The sequence below is a fragment of the Xenopus tropicalis genome, chromosome 2 (assembly GCF_000004195.4).
Source record: "Xenopus tropicalis strain Nigerian chromosome 2, UCB_Xtro_10.0, whole genome shotgun sequence".
In the NCBI taxonomy this organism is placed as follows: Eukaryota; Metazoa; Chordata; class Amphibia; order Anura; family Pipidae; genus Xenopus; species Xenopus tropicalis.
In genome coordinates this window covers 130,517,033-130,544,009 of record NC_030678.2, presented here as the reverse complement: position 1 = coordinate 130,544,009, position 26,977 = coordinate 130,517,033, and the positions used below count along the sequence as shown (strand labels likewise).

Below are 26,977 nucleotides of genomic sequence, written 5' to 3'. Positions count from 1 at the left end.
ACTATTTTCCATCTTTCTCTTTGACTACTTTTCTTCCCATCTGCCTCTTCTATTCCCCTTATCCTAGCTTTACTACAAATAAGCGGACCGATTCCCCATAAGGCACACCATATAATGCATTATTTGAAAGTCATGTCAGTCATGTCAGGCAATACATGCTGCACAGAACAGCCATGTTAGTTACTCATTTTCAGCAACTCCTTGATGTATATTTGCCCTACTGTCCCTCATTATTTCTTATTCCTTGGGCCAGTTCGATTTTGTACATTTATAAACTTATAACTTGGGGATGTCTTTGCGACATGTGTGAGTTGCAGTTCAGCACTAGATACATAAGCGGGCTTTTTTAATACACACCCACTTTTCCTTTCCCCTGACAGTCCTTTTGTTTGTGTTCTATGCCTAATCCATATTATCTTAACATTTTTTGTTGATTCAATGTGTTTTGAGAGCGTTTTTTTTCACACTGTATGCTAATGTATTCACACCTATGACGTCATTGTTTGGCACCAAATTCGGTTTTTTCAGTGCACCATTGTTTGTTTCACATTGTCTTTGAGAAAGGCTGTGGATGCAGCCGAAACGTTAGATGTTGATTTGAATAAAACTTCTATATTTTCTTAAGACCTGTGAGTGCGGACTCTCTCTACAGCTACTCCATATATATATATATATATATATATATATATATACATACACAGTATATTCACATATACACTCACATACTTACCAAAATTAATAAATTAATTGAAGCCAAATCCACTGGGAGTTTCAAACTGCACTGGTCCAGAGAAAAAAAAATAGTGCAGTGCCATGCTACCAATTTTTATTTTTTTTAGGCCCCTCTAATACATAATTACGCACACTAAATGGACCATCAGACCACGGCATCTTAAAATAGGCAAAATATATTTTCACACCTTCAATTAATAACCTTAAAAAAAGACACTGAACACTGCACAATCTGAAATTGAAAGTAAAGTCACATTATCACTTATAATAGCGAAGCCCTCTGTATAAACAAACCCCTCCATACCCCTGCTAAAGCATTTTAGGCTGTGAGATGAGAAGCAACTCATTATACAGAAGGCTTCTCAGTGGACTAGTATTTTTTTTTTTGTTTGTGCTCTGAGGTATTGGAAGTAGAAAGTGACTTCACCAATAGTTTTAGAATATTCCCATTTAAATGATAAACATACATATTTCGCAAATAAAACAACATAAGCCCTATGCAGTAAGCCAATGTTTAAACTGCCCCTTTATAATGTTATTTCTCTAAATTGTGACAGGTTTATCAAGATTTGTTAGAGTTTTTTATACCCACATTTTACCCATGTACAGTCTGTAATGAGCTCAAGATATTTTAAAAAGTCGAAGCATCAAACATTTCAACATTTCAGAACACAAAATAATCACTGAAGATTAAAGGCCAGCATGGGGATTGGTCAAGCATATTAAAATATCATCCTTGAATAAGTCAGTTTTGTGATTATTATTACTTGATCTTATTTCTGGAAATTTTAGTCTAACAAATGAGTTCTGCTATTGGTACAATGGTAAATACAGGGAGAGTGATGTGGCAGTGATACTTATCTTATTTCTTCCGGCATGGTAACCACATAAAAAGATAACCCATGTATAATTGGCACAGTTATCTTGTATAATAAAGTATATAAAATATAATAATCATTGAATATTTTTTCTTGTGCTCTGAGAGCGGATAGTGAAAATGTCAACTTCCCGTATTTATAGTATAATAATTAACAGAGCATAATCCTATATACTAATCCAGTAGGGGCTATTTTGTTTCATTTACCAGTTTTCATTTAGTAGACTCCACCATGTACCAATCACTAATAATCAGCATTATTTTATTTTATTTGCTGATATTATTCCTCTTATTATTTCTACATTGCTTAAGTATATTTAGGAGGTTAAAATGAGGCCACAGCACAAGGGATTCTTTCCTATTATCTGAGTATTACATGAAAACAAAAATGTCTATTTATAAAACTCTGTCATTCTGCAGATACATTTCATTATCTGCATGTTTTTGAACCAAAACACTGACTTAAAGTAATTGCAAATGCTAAAGTAATCAAGCACAAAACCTGATGAGTGAAATTCACCGCTTAGACTTGTTCTTCCATATTATTCAGTCTGAGAAAACTACGAATCATTTTAATTAATCTGCCACAAAATGTCACCATCTAAATGAGTTCAGAGGATTTCAATAACATCTACACTTCATCACATTTTCTAGAGTGAAGAAGTGTTGGCTTTCGGTAAGAATAGGTGTGCGCTCAACAAAATTTGCATTTAGATAATTTGTATAATACACCAGTTTATCCTGAGCAATGGGATTAAGTAATCCTAGTTTATGAAAATAACAAAATCTTAAAGGGAAAGTATACACTTCAGCATTGCAGGTCTCTATAAAAAATATCATAAAATAGTCTTTTTGATATTAAAAAAAAGCCTGTTCATGCAAAATATTATTTTCTAATAGATTGTATTTCATATAGATTGTAAACTCTACGGGGCAGGGACCTCCATCCTCTTGTGTCTTTGACTCTTAACTTATTGCAACTGTATTTATATTGTATCTATCTGTATTTATTGTTGTACTTTGTATTTATCTATTATTAGCTTAATAATCCCCTGTTTGTATTAATGTATTCTACTGTACAGCACTGCGTACATAAGTAGCGCTTTATAAATAAAGATATACATACATACATAGTATGTGCTGTCGGATATCACATAGAAAATCTGCCATGATAAGTGCATGTATGGGACCCGTTATCCAGAATGCTTGGGACCTGGGATCTTTCTGTAATATGGATCTCCTACCTTAAGTTTGCTAAAAAAAAATGATTTAAACAGTAATTAAAACCACTAGGATTGTTTTGGCTCCAATAAGGATTAATTATATCTTAGTTGGGATCAAGTACAAAGTACTGTTTTATTATTAAAAAAGAAATCCTTTTTAAAAATGTTTATTATTTGATTCAAATGTACTCTATGGGAGATGGGCTTTCCATAATTCAGAACTTTCTGGATAATGGGTTTCCGGATAAGGGGTCTGATACCTGTGTTAAAGTCTTCCTATGGCTTGTATGAAGCTCTGTGCTCACCAACAAACCAAGTGCTTGGACACATCAGCCAATAAATGAACAAAGTTCTGTCTTTTACTCTTTCTAAGTGACACACAGAACACAAATTATTATTACATGCAAAAGTATGTGTGTTATTTTCTATTGTTTAATGTATTTTCTATAAACCATGTGGGGTTTGGGCCCTTGTGCATGACAACTATTTGCAGAAAATGCATTGAAGTTAATGGGCATATTTTTTGTGCATTCCTTTTTCTCTTGGTGTTTTTCTCACTTGCTCTTTGCAGCAAACTTTGGATGCGATATTCCTGCATTATGCTGTGGTGCAGAGAGAGCAAGGCATATCATTGTATGATGATATCATTGCATTCTGGTAGTATTATTAAATGCTCCTATAAGGTGCCAGGTTCAACCCAGGGGTAGCAATATGCATTGTAAGTAAAAACATGGTGTTTTTTTGCATTAAGCACCTTGTCAAATGAGCCATATGATGTATTTCCAATGGCTGTCATCCAAGATTAGATATAATTGGTTGTATGACAAAAGGAAAGCGAAATTGATAGGGCCTGAGCTTGCCTAAGCAGTTACCTAGCTGTCTTATTTTCTATTGATATATGCTCTTTTACACTGTAACATTGAAGGTAATGGTGCATGCAAAAATGTAATTTTTTATATTATAATTACCTGAAAGGGTTTCTGCAGGTGCTTGTCAGGTAGCCTGGCATCATATGAAAAAGGGTAAGGTGAGGATGTGGTACCAGCATTGGAACATAAAAGGACAAATTAGATGTTAGAGAAGTTCTAGGAGTTATCCTCCAAGGGTGTTTTAGCCTACAGCAAACTTTTGCTGATGTCTTCTGTGCCAACATTTTTTGTTGGTACAGCTTGGTGATATGCAGTGACAGGTGCAATATTATCCAAAGAAAAAGTGACTGTGCAGCTGAGAGACCGTAGAATGGTTGAGAGATTCTTTATTGTATTGCTATGAAGGTGTTTGGATTCACGTAGGAGGAATGAGTCAAAGGAAATCCTATTTGTAGGAAATAGTGAACAGACAGCTGTAAAGAAGAATCAAGAAGCTAGACATAAAGAGACAAAGTCAAGGATATGACCATCCTGCTAGATAAAGGTTTAAAGTCCATTGTATTAACCTATAGGCAGAGGTTTAATTGCTTGTACTAAGGTGACCAAGCCAATGAGGCAAATAGGCAGCAAAATTCAGTACAAGCTGCAAATAAGAACTGTGTTAGCTTTAGTAATTTAAAGACAATGCAAATTTATCCAGCTGTGTAAAATGACTTTCACCTGAAAAAAAATTTGCAAATAGAGGTGTAACATAATAGCGTATTTATAAAACTCCATTTTCCATATTATCATATACAGTAAATGATCCATTAAAAAAACTGGTTGTGGTATTCATAAAGGTTTGTATTTTTACGCCATCACCTTACTGTACAATAGAAAAAAATTCAGGCAGCAGGGATGCTCTGAGCAACAATGATGAACTTTATTTCTTCCAAGCAGCTGCTACTTTTTATGCTGAAATTCTACATAGAGCTATGCAATTGCCTAAAAACACTGCACAGCTTGACAAACATATGGAACTGAGTGTCTTTTGCTTTGTAAATTGACCCCTACATGATTCATGCTATAGACCACTTTTGCATGTATCCTATTGTCCAATGCACTCCCGGGTTGCTGTCATCATTCCCTGTGGGATCCAAAGGCCCAGCTGAGGGAAAGATAGAATATACAGTATTCCAATGGTGCAGGAAAGTGAGAATTATCAAAGGCCTTACATTTCTTTTATGACTTCCTATTCTGTATTAAACATGGGGCCCGATTCACTAAAGTCCGAAATAAGGAGTGCTATTTATAGCATGCGTTAAAAATCTTATCACTTCTTATTTTTCGCTCGATTCACTAAAAGGACACTTGTCATAATTAAGAAGCGATGTTCTTGGCGTTATTTATCTTACGATGACATATTTTAATGAAAAAAACTATGCGATAAGCGTTATAGGGGCCGATTCACTAAAGGTCAATAACGCTTATCGCATAGTTTTTTTCATTAAAAAGCATGCGATAATTAAGTACCGATTCATCAAAGTCATTTCGCATGTGTTAATCCGCATATCGCATGCACAAAAAAAACGCATTGCGTTAATTAGCGAATAGAAATAGTACTAACGCATGATTCACAAACACATATGAAGCGTTAAACGTGCAAAATATCGTGTTAATCTGTGTGAATATTAACCCTACTTGGAGTTTGCAGTCGTATTTTTTCAAGTATATATTGGCCCTAGAGTGATGCATCCACCAGTTTTCAGGGAAATGGTGGTTTTCAGAAAGTAATGGTTACGTGCGTAACATATTGCTCTCTGCGTAATATATTGCACTCTGCATAAAATATTGCGCGCTGCGTAATATCTTGTGCGCTGCGTAATATATTGCTTGAAAATATGTCATCGTAAGATAAATAACGCCAAGAACATCGCTTCTTAATTATGACAAGTGTCCTTTTAGTGAATCGAGTGAAAAATAAGAAGTGATAAGATTTTTAACGCATGCTATAAATAGCACTCCTTATTTCGGACTTTAGTGAATTGGGCCCATTGTGTTTAAATCTTCTATGTTAAAATCATATAAAAAATAACCATACTGCTACACAATTATTTAAATGAATTTGGTAAAAAGAAACCCTGGAATGCCCTATGGAAGTATAACAATCATCAGTTAATCCTAAAACTTGGCACCACACCATCAGCTGCCGCACATGCCTCTGTAGTCAGTGTCTTTTCTGAGCCAGACACAGAGAATGATTAACAGGGTCATGTTCTGCACCACCAACAATTGGATAATTCAAAGCCAAATGAAAATTACAATTGCATGCATGTGCTAATGTTTTCTGGATGTCTTTAGCCATAAAACTGTCACATAAAAATCAGTCTTATTTTGCAAAATATTGAACATTTAATGCAGCAGTTTTATGGCATATTCCGTATTCTAATAAAGCTATTTTATTCCCATTACTTATTCAGCAATATCACACCTCATGTATTGCAAAGGATGCTATGAGCCATGTTATATGATCATATGCACAGTGTGAGAGGGGCCAGAAAGACTGACAGTTCTTTGAAAAGAAATTGTTACGTTTTATTGCAAAATAATCAAGTATTCATGACTCATACACTTAAATAAACAAAAGGAAACAAACTAAACCCTTGCCCTTCTTGGGCAATAACGCAATAAATAAACATAGGATCAAACAGTCCCTTACTAGAATCCGTCTTCTATTGGGTTTATGATAAAAATGACATGCCAAGCAGGTCAGGGTATGTCTCTAATACAAGTAACTCTTTTTTTCACTGATTTTAGTAGCATAAAACTCTTTACACTGCCAACACAGAAATAGCAGTATTATTTTAAAGAGCTAATAATAATCTCTAGTGAGAATTTTTCCAAAATGAACCCCTTTGAGAACTGCTGCAAAGCAGGGAACATGGGAGGAACCTGGGTGAAATTTATAGTATGTTCCTTAAAAGAAGTGCCAACTGGGAACCCTAGCGATGTAGAAAAAACATATTATCCACGTCTTGGGGAGTGTTTCAGCTGCATAAGAACAAATAAATACAGCTCTTTTTTTAACCTTCTTTTAAAAGTTTAACAGTAATACAATATTTTTGCTGTAGATATCACCCCAGGTATGTATGCTGTGAGGTCCCTGGCCATGTTGATCATTTTATAAATTATTTTTTATTTATATATTTACATATTTTCTGTTAATAAAGATGCGGCCTGTTTTATCCCATCCTGGACGTCACTATTGTCTCAGAGGTACCGGGGTGGGGGAAAAGGTAAGGAGGTAAGAAAGCCTGCGTAATTGACGCTGCACTGTTATGACCCTACTTTTTTTACAGTGCCCCAGATAGCTATTAATAGAATAATTTTGGTTACAAAGTAGTTTGTTTCTAGAAAGTATATTTCTGAAACATAAATCATTTATTATTTATGAGTGAGGCACTTAGCTTATGTAGATCTCGCTCTCTGGGTTAATTTTTTGCACTAACCAAAGTGAGCCCAAGGATTGGAGTATATGCAGTGCTGGTGTTATATTTAAAATAGGTTGGTAGTAGTAGGTGGGACATGGGTATACCCTATTCTACACCCTAACTTGCCCAACTTTCATATGTCAAAGCTGTCAACACAGACCGCTGCTATCCGGGGGATTGTGGGTGTGGCTGGAGGGTATGCACCTGTGATGCCACACACATGAGCACAATGGACAGTGATGCCACTGCATGCTGAATGCATATTAGCAGTGTTCAATGGGGGGATCCCCATAAGCATCAGGAGACCGGGTGCAGGTGGCAAAAAATTGGGAAACTCCTGAAAATTTTGGGAGAGTTGACAGCTCTGTTATGTGCAAGATAGCTAGTTATAACAGGCATAAGGTGTGCCAAAGCCTATGCCAGGTATTACATACAGAGCTGCTGAGCTCTAATTGTACTCCAGTCTGCCCTTGCACTCATTTGCTGATATAACAACTGAGCCTTTAACATATTTTGCACATAGACAAATCCAAGAGTATCTAGAAATATAAACGTTTCTTATTGTGAGCTGCTAAACAAGCAAGAGTTTAAATGGAGACAGATTTCCCCCTAGTTCATTTCCTACTCCCTCGTGTGCAAAGGTTCTGGGATGGTTCATTCCCCTGTATAATCTCACCTGTGGAATAATTAGCATATAGAATCCGGTTGAGAGCTGTGTGAGCTGATAGAGGGGAGACAGAATGTGGAAGGCTGCTAGGAAAACCCCAGAAATGTGCTTGTTTTCCTCAGCAAAGGTACAGTGACCTGGTGTATTAATATTTTGTTTTGCCTTCCAGAAATCCCAGAAAGGGACAGGACTACCGAATGACTTATAACTCTGTGTTTAGTTTAAAGCCCAAGAGAGGCAAGGATTTTCTACCTTAAGCTGTATTCTTTTGTAATAAAGTGGACCTTTTCCTGGTTGTCCATCTGATCCTGCCTATATAATGAAACATAAAGCTGATAAAGATCATGGCATAATTTAAATTGCCATTCGTCAAGGTAAAGTTGACCTTGAAATAAATATATGCTTTATTATTAGCTATAGTAATGCAAGCAATTTGCAAATTCTGAAAATGATTTAATTTTTTATGTTCTACACCTTTGCCTGTTTGCATTTAAATGCTTAATTAACTACATTAAATAAGGTGACAGTTTGGTTCCACCCACAGTCTAAAAACATACTGCAAAGTTAACTGGTTTCTGAGAGAACTGTGGCAAGGGAATGTTCATATGTTTATGTAGTAAGACTGGAAGTTTTAACTGACACCAGGGCTGATGTGGAAGATCTAACATTCTCTTTGAAGCAAAAAGTGAAATGTTAGTGCTATAAATAAATAATAATTATATAATTCCTGTAATTATTTGTATCAATGTTTAATAAAATCTGATGAGTGTATTTTATGCTGGCCAGGGAGCTGTATATACTGTAGCTGTATATATTTTTTTAATTTATGTAATGGTACCATGCTGTTTTGTCTATTGACTCAAGTGGAATAGTGGCCTCTGGTGGACAAACTGTTAATAATAATAGAATACATGTTTTACTTTACCAAGTGATTATTTGGAAATGCAGCATCTATAATTAGTGGCATACAGATTAGTGGAGTTTAATAAGATAATAAGTACAGAGGATCTTCCAGGAGTACTGTATAATTCACCAGCATAATGGAGGGTCCAGATGCTCTACGCTGATCCTAGCCTGAGTAATAGGATACATGGCTAAACCTATAAATATGTGCTTGCTACAGCACAAAACATGTATGGTTGAATTTATTTCTGTGTTACGATGAAAATAATTTTGCATTTTACAAGCCTGGAATGTCTGCAATCTATCTTGATACAGATTTGTGTCACCCAAAATGTTCTGTGCATTTCTTATGTTGTAGATCAGTATGGCAGCTTGAGGGTAACCGGTAACCCTATTAGTGATGAACTAATTATTCCGCATTATTCTGCCATTGAGAAAAAAAGTTGCAGGTGTAATAAGAAAACGTGCACACTTAAGAAAGAGTTGTGTGCACATTTTGCAAATCTTTGCCACTTTGCTAATTTTTTAGCAGTTTTGCAAATTTTTAAGTGAAATGCAACATTACAGATTCACTCATCACTAACCCCTATACTGTACATCTTGGCAAGCCAATATATAATATTGAACTGAATGTTATATATTGGCAATGTCAATTATTCCCAGTTAGTGCATTTTTCTTCTCTGGAGGTGCCAAAATGATTTCTTATAACAAGTGGAAATTTAAATTGGTAATTTATAACAAGTGCAGTTGAGGTCAAGCAAGTTTCCCCACAAATCAAATTATTAAAGGTACTATATCAAAAAGGTGGTCTTTGCATTTGCGCTCAGTACTGCTTGGCCCGTCCTGCCTCCTATTTTGTAGTGCAATGTGCGTACTGACACTTGCAAACCTTAGAGCTATCACCACTATCAAAGGTGGCAGAAGCCACATGGTTCTCACAGAGACCTGAATCAAATGACTCATTGCGCTTAAGTATAAAGAATTAGAACTTGCAGATGTCACTGTCATGGTGAGCAGCAGAATTTTAACTCTTAGGCTGATGTCAGATGAGGCGTAGGGCGGATATTCCGCCCTATGCCTCCTCCATGTGCCTGCACATGTGGAATAAATGGAATACACTTGGGTGCAGGCACATGTAGCGGAAATACGCATAAAAATGCAAGAGTTCGAGTTTTTATGCGTATTTCGGCAACATGTGCCTGCACCCGAGCTTATTCCATTCATTCGGGTGCAGGCACATGTAGGAGGCGTAGGGTGGTATTTTCAGCAAGCACTTTTCCGCTTGCCGAAAATATCCGCCCTACGCCTCATCTGGCATTAGTCTTAAACCATATCTGTTTCGGGTGCATTTCCCCACAGCAACTGCAATTATACATGGAAAAAAGTCTGCATTGTGAGTAAAAAATTGCATACAAAATGGCAGACACTTGCGGATGGTAAATAACTCTTTAAGTCTTCTGCTTTTTAAAAAGGACTATATTAACCATGGAAGATAGGACTGAGGGGAAGCAAACAGTAGTTATATAACAACAAATGTCCCTCTAATTCCTTCTCGGCTATGTGTGCAAAAAAAATTCTGTGCGCAATTATAAAAACATTGTGCTCAATTGTGTGTTTTTTGCACCTGTGTACAAGCAACCAAAAAATATGCTGCTACAACCTGGCCTACAGTATTGTCTTAAATTACAAATGATTCCCCTATCCAGGCTTATGCAGAACAGGTGAATAAACACTATCTAACCTTCTAGAAAGATACATGTATTTTTTTTTACACAGACATACCTGAGGCTAAGGACCCATGGAATGGTTCAGGCACCCACTATAGACCTCTGCTATTATGGGCAACTAACTGCTCTGAAATGGCTTTCCATCGGCAAAAATAGGAGTCGCTGGTGGAAAGCCCTTTGCATCATTTCAGTTTTCCGAAGATGCGCGAAGTTCGGAAAACTGATGTATTACGAAGGCCTTTCCACCGGTGACTCCTTTTGTTGCTGGTGGAAAGACATTTCCGAGCAATTAGACGCCTGCGATAGCAGAGATCTATCGTTGGGGCGACTGAACAGCTCTGTGGGTCCTTAGCCTAATTCCACAGATTAAAACCCTACCTTACAGTGTAATGCAACCCTTCCCTCACCCTGTTCTATTGTGAATTGATGGATTCTGGTACTTAAAGTCCCCTTCCTTTTTTAAAGTGGGTAGAACAAATATTTTTTTAACAATTCCAATTTAATGGAAAAGGTAAAGGATCACTCTGTGAGCCTAAGGTGGGGAAGGAGGGTTGGTTTCTGCAGCACAGGCAAACAATCTGTGTAATTTGGCATGTCTTTGTAAATTAAATGAGTACATTTACTGCATATTTATTTAGGAAGTTCAGACAGTGTTAATGCACCTTTTTTTTACATAAGCCTAACTGAATGATCTCATGTTATAAAAGGGAGATATATTTTTCCTTTAAAGTAAAGATTGCAGCAATTTTGAAAGCATATCCTGAACTCCATTATTTATTCCAATAATTCTACTTGTCTGAATGTATATTGTTAGTTTGGGGACTGGCCAAATGTTGGACCTAAAACAAAGGCTTTAATTACATAACTGATCAATATTCTACTTGGACATGTTAACACCAAACTCCACTTTCTGATTAGCCATACTAAGACACAAACCTAATGTTTGTGCCTGGAATTTTTAATTAAACACACACAAACATTGGGTTGACAAAACAATCCTAACAGCCCGTGAGATGTGGTGTGTATTTATCTAGTCAGAAAAAAAGTTATGGAGCTTTTTTAATTAGGAATAAATGAGACAATGTACTGGCATTGAATGTTAAACAGTTTCTTTATATTATTTTGTATAACAAGAGGCATATCATTAGAAAACTTTGCTAACCAAAGATACCATTTTCAGAACTTTTTTTTTTTTTAAGAAAAAATGGAAGCAGATAATCAAACCAATTGCCATGCAAAAGGCATGCTAGGGCTAATCTACAAAGACATAAATACAAAACATTACCTTCTGTTTCTCAAAGGGGGAAGAGCAAATGATATTTCACAAGAGAGTACATTGAGAGCCTTCTGTTCCCAAATAAAATATGCATGCTCCTCCGTAAGCCATATTGCTACAGTATAATGTTACAGATGTGCAAGATCGAAATGTCAAACCATCAGTTCATTTCCAAAAAAACCCACTTTCATGGAAGAAATTATACTCAAAACAATGATTTGGACGTCTTGCTATACTAATCAGAAAAGCCATGAAACAAAAGCCAAAAAAACTGCTCCAAATACTGTATATAAAATATAATTAATCTTTATTACATTAATCAGTTAAGATAATCACTGATACTTATTTAATTAACATATGTTGTCAGTATGAAACTTACTTTTATGTAATTATATTACTTATTTTTATAAAGTCTAAATTGTTTAGTTTTACACATCACGAAGGGAAAAAAGTATTCTGTATATATCCGTATTTCACAGAAACATATTAACTGCATATATATATTGCCGAATAGTTTATATAAATAGGAACCTTTTCTGCACAAAATCCTGTTTTCTAGCATACTGTATGATGTTACATTAGTGTTCTATATCAGAAAAATTCAATAGTTTGTGAAAACACCTAATAGACAACATGATACTTTATCTCCCAGCGGGGCCTACTACATCTTGCCTGGCCAGGATATGTTACATACAATTTGAAGAACGCAATAAACCTCCAACTATTACTGTGAAAACATCTCCTTGAAAGAAGTGAAAATCATACCCTCGCTCAATATGGTGAGTTAGAATTGCTTTGCTGCACTAAAGCCTTAACTCAATATCAAGTCAATATTAATGGGGCATCTGAGAAAATTCCACTTTTTTTTGCTTAGGCTGTCGAAATAAATAAATAATGGATGATCTAATAAATAAATAAAATGCATTCTATGCCAGCATATGATCTCATCAATGTCTTCTCTGTTCTCCTTTCTCTCTTCTTTTAATTAAGATTCTAATCCTTTCCTGTCATGACAGTTGTAACTTTCTTTTTATGAGCCTCCTGACTTACAAATCCTCCCTAAAATGCATACACAATGGCACTGAAGGTATTTAAGACTAGTTTTAACATTTAACATCTGCTTTATTTATACTGAAGTACGTCTATTGGTTTCTTGTTAAATCCTTTATCCTTACAAATCTCTCTGCCTCTTATAGTTACTTTTAAGGGCAATAGCACATGGGGAGATTCAGAACTATTGCTACCCAAGCAATATCTAGCTCAGTGCACAGGTGACAAAATGCTCATAATCGCCCCTCATTTATTTCAATTTCATCCTGACCTACAGGTCAGCTGATTGTTGTGTGAGTAACTGAGTACTATATTTGAGAGCGTGATTGTCTGACCCGAGAGTGAACCTGTACATCACAGTGATGGGCATTTCTAAAATTTTTGTTGTTTACAGAAATACTTTTTTTTCTATAAATATTGCTCCAAAAATAATGACTTTTTTGCTTGCTATGTATTTTTATTTTTTACAGTTGTAAAAATGAATTTGTTTATTTCCCTCTACAATGTTTTTTCCAGTATTAGCTAAATCTGGCCACTGACTCACTAAACTGTTTTCATTGTTAAAATGTCAATATTTTGAAAACTGGTAAAAAAAGAAAGCAAGTAGGGAAAAAAGTCTTTTTTTTGTGGTGTACTATTTAATTTTTGAAAAGGTTAACTACTCACTATAAATCGTACCAACAGCATGAACAATATTCTGTTCATTCAAAATAATTGTAACATAGAAAGCACAATTAAGCTGCCCTACTACCAGATAAAAAAATCTAAAATATACTTGTACCCTAAGACAAAAATAAATGCCAAATGGTAAAAACATACATTAAATCTAACAGCCTGTTCCTCCAAATTATAATTATAAAAATATACAACACAAGCTCCTGTCTTGAGACATGGCTATGGTAATCACATCAGCTAGAGATTAAAAATTAGCAAAGAGTGAGGTGAAAGCTGTGTTGTGGGCAGTAGAAAGGCGAGATTTGCAGAAATCATTTTCTTTATGAGTATATTGGGTGGTCCAAAGTTTGGGACATCCTACTCTACCTTGGCATACTTCTTTCTAGTTTAACTAAGCAGCTCCTTTGGCTGTAACAGTAGCATCTTTATGCTGATACTAAAATGGATCTCTTTTTCTAAATTCACTATGTGAGCTTTCTTCCACTGTCATATCGAAAGTGTCCAACTGCCTCTCTGCTATATCTATAAATCTATGGATGTCCTCTTGTTTTCTAAAACCAAACCAATTGTATTCCCCACTATTGTAATCATGCCCTGTTACCATAGACGATACTATCATTCAGCACACTGCACAGGTTTACTGTCTTGAAGTCATATTAAATTCTGCACTCTCCTTTATTTCTTACATCCAAACCCTTGAAAAACCTTGCCAACTACTTCTCAAAAATATTGAGTATATATATATAAGAGTACGCCCCTTCTTTATTCAGGAAACAGCAAAAATCCTAGTCCACTCATTAATCATCTTCAGACTTTTAGTAACCTCCACTAAACTTTTGTAACCTCCACCCATTTACTCACTCGCTTATCCTCTCTTACTCTCTACAATCCATTCAAAATACAACTGCAAGACTCATCCTTCTCACCCTTAAATCTTCCCTTAAAACTCACCTCTTCCATGAAGATGGTACATTCTCTAACAACTCTTTTTATCACTTTCCTTAGCATGAACTTCTGCACATTTTATTTTGCTGGCCAGTTATCTCCTCACTCACATATATATAACACTATCCCCACAGCTACATATTAGTATACCTTGTGTATCAATTATTCCAGCCCCTTTACATTTTAAGCATTTGTGGGCAGAGTACTCGTTACATAGTGCATCAACTAGTTTGTTATTAATTATGTATCCTTATGTACAGTGCAGTGGAATATGTTGGCACTTTATAAATAAAAATTCTGAAACAGTTCAAAATCATCATTGTCCTGGTCCTGTTCCCACAGAAATGCAGTTTTTGCATTTGTTGAAAACTATGCAGTCAAGATTACTTTGGGCTGCCAGATCGACTGCCGGCATTCCTCCCTGCAATATAGGATCACTGAAATAGCAGTCCTGGCAGCAGCTTGCATATACAGTATCAGTGCCTGTCTTCCAGTTTCATATTCTGCTTGCTACATCTCCCTGGTCTCTGTTCCACATGTGTTCTGCAACATTTCACTTAAGCTGTTTTCCTTTGTCACCCGCATAAGTTCTGACTCCTTACTGAGGATGCTTGGCATCCTTTAACGCAGAGGTTCCCAAAACTTTTTAACTGTGATCCACATTCAAATGTAGAAAGAGTTGGGGAGCAACACCAGCATGAAAAAAGTCCTGGGGATGCCAAATATTGGCTATTATTGGCTTTTTGGTAGCCTCTAGGTGGACTGGCAGCCTACAAGAGGCTCTGTTTGACAGTATGCCTGTTTTTTATGCAACCAAAATATGCAAACCAATAAGCACCTGCTTTGAGGCCACTTGGGGCAACGGAGGCAATATCCAAGAGGTTAGTGAGCAACATGTTGCTCATGAGCCACTGGTGGGGATTACTGCTTTAACTCATGCTTCTAGCTTGCTACTCAAGGTAAGCACCTCTAGCAAGTGGTACAAGAAGAAAATTTAAAAGTAGCACTGCAGCATGAATATGGGGCAATGACTCGTGGTTTATCCATTTCAGTCTTGCATGTTTGGGTACTCGTGGGATACCAGCAGGAAAGCTGGCAACCTGTGGCTTGCAGCTTGAGGATGTGGGTATGGTTGCAAGTTTGGAGGTCTCAATATAAGCAAGTTGTACACCTTTAAACCTTTTTCTTGCTGTTTTTTCAACTCCCACCCACTACTGATGGTGTCACTACTGGTTTGCAGCAACAGCACTTTCAGTTTAATGGTGGTCACTGGATAGTGGGTCACTGGGTCAGATTGAGTCTTAAACATTGGGCAAGAAAGAAAATGTTCCTGACAAAAAGTAGATGAAATGTTAAGCCAAATGTAATAATGTGTTAAAAAAGGCATTGCACTTTACTGTGGTTACTGCTCCTTTAAAGCACAACTACAGCAAAATACAAAATATACTACATCTATCACCGCCTCCAAAGGTGGCAGTAGCTCTAGGGTTCCCACAGCCACCTGCATCAATAGGCGCAGTGCACTTGCATCTAAAGAATTCAAACTTGCAGATGTCATCATGGTGAGCGGCAGAAGTGACCTAATTGGACTTAAATTATTAGCGCATTTGCGTCTGATTCGGGATGAAGGTGCAAGAGCACTTATGTTAACTCATAAGCCATAACTGTATTGGGTGCATTTCCTCCCTAGTGACTGCAATTATACTGGAATTATGGAAAAGACTCTGCATTGTGGGCAACAAATTGCATACCCTTGTGGGTGGTAAATAACTCATTAAGTCTTCTGCATTGTTAAAAAGAACTAAATCAATCATTGAAGACAGGATTAAGGGGAAGCAAACAGCACATACAACGCTCCACACCCTTAAAATGTAAATATGGAACTCAAAAAGAGAACCAAAAACATGTACTTCTACAATCTGGCCTATAATACTGTCTAACATTAAATTACAGATCCTTAAAGTGAAATAAATTCCCCTTGCAGGTGGGCTTATATAGAAAGGGTGCATAGATACTAAACTTTCAAAAAGATACATGTATTTTTTTTTCCACAGATTGCAAGGAAGTTATATTATCTATAAGAACCATTTCCCAACCTTGCCTTAGGCTCATAGTGTAATGCAACCCCTCCCTCTCCATGTTCTGTTGTGAAGTGAATGCTTCTGGGGCTTAAATGTCCTTATCCTTTCCATAGTGTCTAGTACAAAGATTTCCTAGAAAGGAGTGGAATTTTTTTAAACCCTATAATCTTTCACTTTACAATGTAAAAGGTGAAGGAACAGTCTGTAAGTCTAAAGGTCCTGGGGCCCTGGGGCCAAACGATCGGATTATGTGGGCGGCAATGGGGCAGTCGGATCAACGATCAACGAGCCGATGCGGTCCCCGATCCGACCGGATTTTCTAACCTGGCCAATCGAGATCTGGCCAATTTCAGGCCAGATATCGGTCGGCCAGGCCGCTCTGCTCTCCCCATACACGGGCCAATTAGCTGCCGAATCGGTCCAAGGGACCGATATCGGCAGCTATAGTCGGCCCATGTATGGGGACCTTTAGGAGGGGGGGAGAGGGGCTTTGATCCCTGCAGCATAAGCAAATAATCAATCTGTCTCTGTCTAAAATAAAGTAAATAAATACATTAAAAACATGTTTACTTTTTTTTTTTACTAAGTTCAGATAGTGTTGAAAATATGAACCCCTGATGCATGCATGGTTATTCTTACATTGTCGACAAATAACTAATATAAAGTTGAATCTAGAAACCTGTTCTGTGCCATTATTGCTGCATTTGCAAAAATTAACATGAAAGCAAGGCCTTATCCAGAAGTAATTTTAAAAGTAATGCAGCATATCATTTTACAATTACTATGGAGAAAAAAAAATCCTTTTCCATACACATAGTAATAATCATGACAATTAATATACAAATGCTAAACTGAGCTTTCTGCTATGGCTGGAGTTTCATTAATGCAAGGGTTCTTGCTGGCTGCTGCATGCTGTAACTGTTAGGGCTATAGCACACACAGAGCTTTGATAACAGCTACTTATAAGAGTGTTAAAATGTTGCTACTTTGAATTATCCCCAGTTATTTGAATGCCAGTAACATTTGGTGGACTGTAGAGTCTTGGATCACCCCCACAAGTAGTGCCCATGGAATTGCTGCGTGTGTCAAAGTATCATAAAGTGTAACTTTAATGTATGTTATTTTGGTTAAATGCTGTTATTAGTATACTTTAAAATTGCATTGGATTTGTGGGAAAAATTCTCAGAACTACTGGGCAGACTAAATATGCTTCCTCTTTATATTACAATTGACATTTTGTGAAATAAAGCAATATAATGGCTATACTCTAAATACAGTACCACATCATACTAGATATTATGTAGCGTTTAAGAGAAAGAAAGAGAGAGAATGGAAAAGTTATATATCATTAGCACCCAAAAAAGGGAACATTAGGTGCTACCTGCAACTCTATGCTAATTTTTACATTCCAGATTAAAGGGGAAGTATTGTGCAAATGAAAATTCCATATCATTGACATAAGGAAACTTTCTGTATTTTTAATCAATTAAAAATTCTGTAATGTTTCAGAAATCAAGTTACTCTTCACTATCCCCTTCCCAGCAATCTGCTGACTTCATGTCAAGTTTGATTATCTTGGAAGACAGTTAGCTCTAGCACATTGTCTGGGCAAAGAGAGCACGCATTAATGTATTTGACCTAATTGTCCATCAGCATCTAACTCTCACTCCTGCAGGAAGAGACAGATTGTTGAGAGGGTGATACAGAATTTGATTATTTTAGTAAAAGTGCAGACTTTTTAATTGCTTATATTTAGAATGTTTCTTATTTCTATGACATTAAGCTTACATGAACTTTTCCTTTTTACAATAATTCTCAGTGGTGTAGCTACTTATACAACAGACCTTGAGGTCGCAGGCCCGGACAACAAGGGGGCCTGGACCGTAGCGGCTGCAGTGTCATTGTCCCCCCTTACCTGGCCCCATTCCTAACTTTAAAATAGTGCACAACCAAGTTACACTACTGATAATTCTCCTTTAATGAATCAAAAGACATGAAGGAGACATAGCAAACATGTGGAAATGTTTATTTCTCATGATGCCATACAGCAAAAACAGATTAGGAAAGTTGTTCACCTTCCAGCAGGACAATGGCCCTAAATACATAGCCAAAACTACCCTGTAGTGGTTTAAAACCATGATCCAATCAGACAAATGTAATACAAATTTGATTCCCAGTAACCAAAAGCTGGTTAATCAGCTGCCCCTTTAAGCAGCTAACCAGCAGCCAATACATATTCAACAAATATATCTGCTTTTTTGTTAAACATTTGTGTCTGAATAAAACATATTTTTCACCATTAAGGTGGAAAAAAAATCCAATTTAATTCTAAGATGTTACACAACAAAATGTAGAAAAATTGGAGGGGATAATTACTTAGGTAAGTCACTGTAAATGCATTATTTGCCAATGTGCAAAAGAAAGTTCTTTTCTCCAAAATAAATTTTAAGAGATTTTTATTATAAATAAATATTAAGCAAAACACCTTAACTTTGTGTGCTTTGGATGTTTTGCTGTCTGTTCCAAATAACAGTAAATAAAATAGAATGGAATTAATCTGCAGAAGTCAGTTGTTACTGGTAAATCCCTTAATGGTACCCAGGGGCGGGCCAAGTCAACCGGGCACCCTAGGCAACCCAGTCTGCCACCTCACCACTGCACCTTCCCCTCCTTGTGTGCGCAATTCCATGAAGCGGTGGGGGTGGAGCCCCTAACGACAACTGGTTGGGGCAATGGCAAGGGAGCATGTTGCCCCTGGTGGCAACCCTAATTGTCAGACTGTCCAAGGCTGCTAACAGCTGAGATTTGTATCCTGGGAGATACAAGTACAGTAAGAAACAAATCCCAAGGTGAAGTGCCAGAATACTAAGAATACTGAGTGAAGTACCTTCAGGAGAGGTTCCTGCCTGGTGCCCACCAATCATTGCAGCCTAGGGAGGTGCTCTTCTGCCTACTCCTAGTTCTGGCCCTGATGGTACCATGCTACTCCACCTGATGTTTTTTTTTTTTTTTTTTAATGGATTCGAAGACTGACTAAAGAAACGCAGGCAGAATTGGAATAGGATTGAGAAGGAGAGATATATAATTAAGACAATACATGGAAATAGTAAAAGTAGTATAGCAGATATATTCAGTAGATTTCATTATATACAGTATAGCATGCCTTTAAGTAAAACCATACTTACATGAGCCAGTGATTATTCCAAGAGAGGTGTTAATTTATGCAGGAGGTAGTGTGTTTCTCTTGAATATTATTTGAAGTCAGCCGCATGAAAAGATGAAAATCAAGACTTGCAGAGAGATTAGGTGACATTCTATTAATTTTCTCCACTATGGGTCAAACTGGATGGTGATGAAGCCGCTTGGAAATTTAGGTTTGAAAGTGAATTGTTTCTTTAGTTAATTCTGTTTAGTACATCTCTTTTGGATCAGGCATAATATCTTTTAAAATGCATGACACTAATCTGACTATTTCATGTTCATAATCTTCCATATTTAGCATTATCCCATCTTATCTGCATTTTTATACAACTATGATCATTTTGTACAATGCTTCTCCTTTTCTAAGAACTGATGGATTTGTTTGATTACAATGATTTTAGAACCCGTTTTTGAAATGGCACTAAGAGGTTCCTTTGTATAATGAAAATAGATTTTAATCTATGGTTGACAATTTGCGAGTAGGTTGTTGGTTATATTAAAATTTCAGAAACTAACAACTGGGTTGGATAAGTATTTAAGCTCTATCTTTTTACATCGTTGAAATCATTTTAAGTATACAAAAATACCAAAGCTCGAAAATACATCTACTACATATTAGTGTTTTATTTATGCATTGCACTGTCTAGGGTCTTGCGAAATGTTAGCCAGGCTTCAGATCAAATGGATTACGCGCAGAAACAGAGAAAATGCCTGAGTTCTCTCATATTAGAGAAAGTTAACCTTTGCTCAGAAAGGTGATAGAATATGATCACTGGTCAATGTAAGTAGATAGATAAGTCGCTAGAGCTTTAAGAACTACACAATTATAATCTAAGTCACTTGGTTTGGTTTTATGTCCAATAACTTGCTTTCATGCATTCATTTTCTGACTGTTTACCATTTGTAAAATTACATTTTGATTCTTTTCTCTTGATGCGTGTTCTTGGAACTTGGAACTATCTGTTTTAATGTTAATGGATGCTTGCATAAAGGGCTTACACTGACCTGCACACTTTATTTTTTCTGTCAGAACATATTTTACATCAATTTTAACATTGCAGTAAATAAAGTAAGGGAAATGATCATGTCAAGTTCAGTAAAAAGAGAGAGCCAATAAAGCGGTATGTATTAAGTATACTCATTTTATAAAGTGACCCTGGTGGTGGAGCAAATCATCGCACACCATTAGATTCTTATCATGGTGCTTTCAGCGCTGCCTTTCGCAGAAAATACAGCTGAAGTGCCCCTAAGTGGCCTACCTCAACTGTTAATCAAGTCAATTTCTTGCATAATTTCTCACAATTGTATTTTATTTTAGGACTCCTTTGCAGTATGCATCAAATCTTAGAGATGTGCCCCCATTTGTAATATGCCAATGGGCCTAACCCATAGCAACCAATACGATTTTTTAAACAGGTGAACAGTAAATGCTTCCTGCTGATTGGTTGCTATGGGTTACTGCTCCTAGGCAAACTGAGTGTTTTTTATTACATAACCCCAGTAATATTTTAGACCTGGAAATATAAATCTACAGTAAAATATTTATCAACTCTAAACTCAGATCTATCTAAACTCAGATTTATCAAAATGTGAGTTTAGACCTTAATAGACATTAATAAACTCACCCATATTCTATACATTCCTTTGGGATTTTGAGAAGCATATTTATTAAATGGTAAGTGCTTACTTTCACCCATTGATAAATACACTTCTAAAAATCCCATAGGAAAGAATAGAATGTGGGTGAGTTTTTATGGTCTAAACTCACATTTTGATAAATCTGCCCCTTACTATCCTCTAACATCGCTGATACACAGTTCATCAGCACTACTGGTATTTTCAGACTAGGACTAATGTGACATTTTTGGCACTAAAGAAATGTATTCCTGCCCCCCCCCCCTGCAGTGGAATGCTGGAGAATTCTACCACAGGGGAGTCCAGGAAAAAATGCTTGTGAGCCCTTAAGTTATGGAAATCCAAATTACAGAGAGATCCCTTTTCCAGCAAACCCCAGGTCCTGGATAAAAGGTCCCATACCTGTAATGTTATGTAATGTGCCTGCTGACTGAACAGAGAGCAAGGGGCGCTGTGTGATCATGAATAGTATTCAGCAAATAGAGAAAAAGTGCTACACACCCATAGTTTTGATGTACGCCTTCTCTTGTGGCCTGCCCCTCAGCTTCCATCTCTACAGCTTCCATATCTACCCGAACATTGGCCTGCCTAGTAAAAATAACCTGTACTGGTAGCATTGACACCACAGACTGCTAACCTTTACTGTCCTCCTTATTTGAGCCTCTGGCTGCTTTACTAACTACCCTGGTCCTGCTTAGAGTGATCTATTACAAACCTCTAGCACATACTTCACCTACTGGGACCTACCTCATTTCCAGGCCCTTCACATCACCTACTCCAGCAAGTGGGAACCAAAAAACTTGTGGTAACTTCTCTTTTTATAAACAAGAAAACCCTGACACCCTCTGGCCAAATACAAAACTACCAAGGGACATGCACCCTCTCTCAACTAAAATATTGGCCCAATGTTTAGCTTGCCAAAACCCTCACTAACCCCCTATATATGCAACTATATACATTATATTTATCAGATGTCACTGATCAAGCACAACTTTTCAGGGGCAATATATCTTCCTTTTTTAAGGTGCAATTAAACCTACTAGTTACCAGCTTGATATTTACAACAATATTATGCATTTAGTTATACTTCTATATAATAAAATATTGCTTTTGCATTGAAACTTACTCCTATATTTTCATAGCTAGTCATGAGCAAAAAATCACGGAACTCATTGAAGTCAATGGGCTTTTTTTCCCGCAGGATGCATTGAAGTCAGTGAAGTATTTTGCAGAGAAAATATTTGCACTGAATCGATTAATTTTTCTTTCCAACAGTTTATATAAAACCCACTTATAGAGAGTACAGGAAGGTTTGTCAGTCTAGAATGTTGCATCCTTTATATTTACACTGTCAGATGTGTTGTGACTTTATGTTGCTTTTTTTATCTTGAATTGTAATATTATCCAAACCCCACAAATCTCACACTTATCAGTCTCTTGGGATCAGCTCTGTTAGCACCCCAGTGTGGCATTGGAGATTAGTGCCGAAGAAAGGGTTACAGAATATTGTGCAGACCTTTATGTTTTCTGATTTAATGAACCTTAGTGGTAAATTTGGACTTATATATAAATATATATATATTGTAGTGCCAATATGCCAGCACTCAATCAACCGTTTTCTGTGAGGTGCACAATCAAAAAATATGTATAATTGATTGCATATGGATCAGCACTCTTGATTTGAAAAAGTTTATATTTATTACAACATGTAATATTCACATCAAGAGAGTGCTGATCCATACGCAATCAATTATATATATAACTAAGTTAAAAAATAAACCTGGCCTTTAAGTGTATTTTCTGACATCTGAATCAAATTGATCATTAGGTATCAAGCTAACTATCGGGGATTAGAATCTGTCCCGTTTTGCTTCGTTGAAAAATGTGCAAAACTACCGAAAAATTAACGAAATGTGAGTGTTGTGCGACCATTTTGTTGCGCATGACTTTTTATGTGACTGCGCCCATTTTGATACTACTGCACCCATTTTGACCCACCCAAAATTTTTTGGAACGCGCAACAAATTTTTTTGCACTGAATTTTCTTGGAAGTTTCGCAAAACAAAATATGGAAATTCCATGCCAGGCATAGCAAGAGAATAATTTGAGACAGGCCAAGGACTATCTGGATATCTTGATATATCCTGAACTCGAGGCAGGTCTCTTCATGCTAGTGATAAATTAGCTTGGTATGAAAGTTTATCTAAAGGCTTAAATAGCTGATGTATATTATTAAGTAGAATTTAGAAAGCATTTCCTATAGAGCTTAAGTCATTTGTATACAGGCAGGAAAGTTAGTAAAAGAGTAGCAAAGGTTTAAATCATTAGTAATTAGTGTTTTAGTTATGTGTCCCAGTCTACAAAACATTTTAATTGCAGCAATATTATTGCTAATTTAAGAGAGAATATTTCAAGAAACACATACAGTGCCATAATTATACAAAATAAAATGATGCAGGAAGCATATTATGAGGAGGATGGTTAAGTGTGTCTTAAAACCCAATCTATGTTTAAATATTGGTGCTTCCAAACAGTAGCAAGGTTAGAGAATAAAAAGGTAATTTTGTCTTAGATATTCTAATTTCTACTTTTGCTCATGAATAATATAAACTACTTTTTTCTATTATTTAAAAAAAAAAAAAAAAACTTAGTTATTGTTTTTAAGTTTCCATTCCTTCCTCCCATTGTTTTACAGAGATGCACTGAATATTAAGCTAATTAAACTATTATGGCTCATAATTGTAGTTTTTTTGCAAAATGATGGTTCTGATAAACAGTGCAATCTAGTTTCACTGTATGAAAGGTGCATTACTGAGAGACACATTTTACGTTACCCTACCGAAACTAGGCTGACTAAAGTTTGCAAACTCTTAATTATCCACGCTCCACAATGTAGATATGCTCTGGGGACCTGCACCCCAATGGAAGTACTTCCTGCCACAATAGAGATACTTCCTGCCACAATAAAGGCACTTCATTTCAGGCTGACAATAACAGGGAGCTAAAGCAAGATCAAGGATAATAATAAGCAATAAAACAAGTTTGTTAACCATTCTAACACATGTGTTTGTTATCATAAATTGGTCAACTGTTCTAACACTTCATATAAACAATCCATAAGTATTTTAAAGGGCTGCTTAAACCCAGATTCAATATAAAGTGCTGTTGGTTTACAAACAATTTCATTAGGGTTTATTTTCTTTTTATTTCCAGAATTGGACCTGCCTTGACAGAGCAAAATGTATATGAAACACCCAAGGCACGAATAAGGCTAAAATGGAAGGTAAGTCACACTAGAATGGAGGGCTGAAATAGTGATGAGCGAATCTGTCCCATTTTGCTTGGAGGAAAAATTTGGGAAATGCAAATTTGTGGCGCCTGGTGTTTTTTTGCCATGACTGTGCCCATTTTGACACGACTGCACCTATTTTTGAAGCGCCCATGACCGCGCCTTTCTTTGACGTGTAACGATTTTTTTCGCAGGGGATTGTCACTGAAGTCTCGCGAAGCAATTCACCAATTGCGAAATGTGGAAATTTGCTGCGAATCATTGCCTGGCAAAAAAATTCCTCATCACTAATAATAAATATAAAATAAGTCCAGGAGTTTCTATAACTCGATATAGAGACAAGATACAATAAAATACATATATACAGTACTTCAGAAAGTAGCTGTTCAATTTTCCATTGAATAATGAAAGTGAACTTATTTTGCTGACATTTGGAATATTTAGTTTGGGGTAGATGAGGTTTTTTTTTTTTTCTAATATTTTTCATTAATTATTGTTGATGCTTTTCCACTTGTTTTAAATGTGAGAATTGTGTTTTTCTTATAAACTACATCATTAGTATATCCATACCTGTTAATTAGAATATGATATTTAAATTAGAAATGTACTGGTTTTAACACTTGAAAGGTTACAGCTTCAGGGGATGCTGGTACTTTAATTAAAGGATAAATTATTCACTGCTCTTTGTTATTGTTAGAGTCCAAGGTTAATATTTTCCATGCTGATACATTTTTCATGGATCTGTAATCAAGATAAAACACAAAATAGAAGCTCACAGTACAAATTCAAGAAAAGAAAAGGTGTTTTTGTGATCACATTCAGTCATTGAAGTTCACATGGAGAGCTGTTTCCATGCCAACACATCGGTAATGGCTAGGATAAAACAAAGTAAAATTAGTCTTGATTGACTACACTATCTTCATACAGAAATCATAGCAAAAAAAATATATGACAAGAAAATCTTAGCTGTGGGGTCTCCATCTTCTTTTGCTTACAATTCAGACTAATTCAGATTAGCCAATACACAAAGAGCATCCAGGATGCAGTGTATTTATAAGATTCTGGTTGCAAACTGCTACCTTCAGGAAGAAATAAAAAATGAAGATTGTGACAAGACTGCAAAGAAGTGGAAAGAATGGCAAAAGCCGCACGTTCCAGAAAGCAAATCATTTCTACTTGGCCTCAAATATCCTGTAAAAATGTTGTTGAGGCATGCTACGATTTAGGATCAAAATAATAGTAGGAAAGATTTACATCCATAACCACATCTGTAACGTTTTTGTATATGTCTAACAACAAAGGGGTTTTTTTTTATTCTGCCTCTTGACAGGTAAAATATACACCATTAATAAATGTACTATAACTGTGGATGTAACAATGGCATATTCTAAAACTGAGTGACTTGAACGATGAAGTATATCATTTACAAAAATTGCTTCTGCCTGTGTTTCCTTTTACTTGCAAGCAAGCTCCCTGGGTCACTGAAAGAAAATGTTTGATACATTTGGTTTCCATGGCTATAAATTAAGCATTGGCACAGAAAGTGGTATATTAGTGTCTATATTCTCTGTATACCCTGTCAGTTTTCTTCTTTTCTCAAAAAGCACAGTGCATGCATAGATCATGGGGTATGTGCAATCTGAAGCTGTGACATTGCTCTTGGATTAAGTGTAATAATTACATTAATTAAGAAAGATTGTGGCCTTGCATGTGAATTCTAAGTCAGCAGATAATGATTTCCATAGGTAGAAGTGGCATGCTCTGCAAAAACATCTAGGGGCATATGTATCAAGGCAAGCAAGAAAACATCAAAAAGGTGAAGAAAGTGGTTTCAAATAAATCCATTTTTATAAATATGACTATGAAGATTTTCGTTCCTCCAGGTCATGGTATATCTAATATAAATAAATCTAAAGCAACTGGACTTGTTAAGTAATCATTGAAGACGTTTCACTACTCATCCAAGCAGCTTCTTCAGTTCAACTGGTATGGGAAGTCCTCAGCATATATACTCTTCCACTAATCCAATCACAATGCCACTTTGTAAATTTTTATTTTATCATTCTTAGAAACGTCTGTTTCTGTTAGAAGTATATTAGCACCATGCAACCCAATTACAGACATAATTACAAAGAGATAAATACCATACTTTTTTTTTTTTAGTAGCCAAACTAACCTCTATAGTGAGTCCATTTTTATTATGACTGAAGTCAATGTGAATTTAATCAGTTTTGCAGTTGTTACTACAGAATTTCATACTTGGCTACACATTTACATACAATCGTGACACTGCTATATAGGGGAATTATTTACCATTGCTGAAAAGTGGCAAGTTGAATTGTATTCTAAAGCCACT

General features: G+C 36.2%; 1 long non-coding RNA gene across 1 annotated transcript; it reads left to right on the top strand.

Annotated features, from left to right (window-relative positions):
• The first annotated feature begins 7,876 nt into the window (after nucleotides 1-7,876).
• Nucleotides 7,877-25,066, top strand: LOC116408703. The gene is made up of 3 exons (XR_004221166.1): nucleotides 7,877-7,965; nucleotides 24,546-24,615; nucleotides 24,816-25,066. It is a non-coding gene; the product is annotated as an uncharacterized LOC116408703 (long non-coding RNA).
• The last annotated feature ends 1,911 nt before the right edge of the window (nucleotides 25,067-26,977 follow it).